This window comes from Gymnoscopelus microlampas, assembly GCF_963454915.1.
Source record: "Gymnoscopelus microlampas genome assembly, chromosome: 15".
In the NCBI taxonomy this organism is placed as follows: Eukaryota; Metazoa; Chordata; class Actinopteri; order Myctophiformes; family Myctophidae; genus Gymnoscopelus; species Gymnoscopelus microlampas.
The window spans coordinates 38777918-38780271 of NC_139952.1; positions in this window are offsets into that span (position 1 = coordinate 38777918).

Here is a 2354-nt window from a genome sequence, read left to right on the forward strand (position 1 = left end):
TAGAGTTTAGAGGGCCTAGGGTTCCCCTCAGGTGGGTGGAGGGGAGTAAGGGGAGTGGGGGTCACTGGATTGCTCCCTGGGCACTTGGAGCACAGAATACCAAAGTTATAGGAGCCAAGAGCTTCTCTCCCCCATGTCCGAGGTGCAAAACCTCCAACAGTTGGCTCAGACATGTTAAAGCTATAGTGGGGCACTTGCGAGCTCAGGACGAGTGCTCATATGCAGTTAAAGAGAATGGGGCTTGTCGGCCCCTGTGGTGGTAGTTCTAAGACCTCCACGTTGTGCATCGCGATAGCCAAATTCCAATATTCAAGTGTCCATCATCAAGTCCTCCACTCCCGCCTTAGCCCTGCCTCGGAGGCAGGAGGTGAGGAAGCAAGGAGCGTAATTTTTAAGTGACAGCAATTATGACGTGTCACACAGTTGGATTGCTGGACTATTTCGGAGCTTGGAGGGCTGTCATGTGGAGGAGGAGAAATTATATGGCACCACGCATTTCAACAAAGACAGTTCCGCAAACGATACATGAAAGATATACAGTACTTGTATCTTGCCATATTTCACTCCAAGTGGCTTAGGGAGCCTGCGCTCACCTGGTTCTCAGCAAGTCCAAAAGCAAATTAGCATTTGGGATGCAAACAATTTCTAAGTCACGCTGGAGGACGGAGTGAGGAGGAGGCAGAAATTAAGCTTATGTGTTAGGCTGAGAGGAGTGTCCCTATGTCGCCTGGCTCACTGGATAGTCCCACTGGTCCCAAGTGGACCTCCATGCTGGCTCCTATGCCCTATGGCACTCGTGAGTGGCCATAGTTAGTGAGGAGGGACCCCCCATAGTGGTGGTTGTAAGACCATGTGGTGCATGACTGTGTGTCAGGCAGACAGGGGTGTCCCTATGTCGGACTGGCTCACAGGAGAGTCGGTGACTTAGTGACTTATCATTATGGCTCAGAGCGTCCTTTCCCCTCTCCAGAACAAAAAAAAGTCTAACATTAGGTGTATGCAGAAAGCAATGCTTGTTTGTTGGATAGCAGCAGGGACACAGCGTGGAGGTCGGTTAGATCGGGATTCTATGGGAGATTGGAGCCCAGGGCGTCATGGGCTGTCTCCTATGCCTTCTTGATGTTAAAATTATCCAGAAAAAAATATCAAGGTTCAAGGTTATTGCTATAGAGGTACCAATCACAAAATAAAAGACATGTGAAATGAATTTTGCACAAAAACCCCACACAACTACTACAATCTCAGGAATAAGAAGATGTCTGTGACAAGCAAATCGGAACCCTCTCCGCACCACACTCCTCCACCACCCCTGCCTAGACACCCAAGACAGCAGACACTAGATACATGTTGTGATAGCTCTGTACTGTCTTGCACATCCTCTCCACGCCCATAAGGGGCCATTTCTCTCCACTGTAATATTTGAGAATTTGGCCAATTTGCTATTAAAAAGGTCTTAAGAGTGATTAAGTTGTCACTTTGGAAATGTGCAGATACACTGTATACACTTATACTGTATGTTGGTTTGTTTACTGTTGAGTGGGAAAACAATGATGCATATTAAGCTAATGATCTGGGGGTGGGGGGGGGGTGGGGGGGGGCTGACCCCGGGGGGGGGCTGACCCCCAGTTTGGGAACCATTGCCCTAGGGGACTAGGATTATTATTTTATTTTTTGGCAGACACCTTTACAAACAAAATAGTGAAGAAACTTCTCTGTCAGGAATTTCTTCCAAGATTTGTCACAGTACCACCCAATAATAATGAATTTATTCCTTATTGTTATCAAAAGAAATCTCCTGAAAGCTTCAACAGTGAATTCATGTATAGGTGATGAATTCACCAATCCTGGGCATTATGGCACGTAGAAAAGGGAGAAATGTCCAATTACATTGTTAAATATGCTTATAACCATGCTTATAACCAATTGCTTTATAATTCTATACTTGTAATCACTTGAATATAATTTATATTATGCTAATTAGATCCAAGATCACCAAAACCTGGGGTTAGGCACAAAAATTACTTGTCTAGGATGAATAATACAGGAGTAATGGTATTTTAAGGATCTGACGGCGGCCATTTTGAAAATCGAACCTTTCTAGTGGTCCGATTTTGGTAAACTTTTGATATGTTATTAAGTACACCTGATACTACAATAAACCATTGAGAAACCTTTTGTTGCCATTTTTTTTGGGTCAAATCATAACTGCAGCCGCCTATAGTCAGAAATGTAAACAGCACATGGTACAGTCAGACATTTAGGCTAAAAGGATAACACCGTTACCGTTGTGGTCCTATGTATTCAATTCATTAACATAGCATAACAAATTTACACAATAATACATGTCATCAACA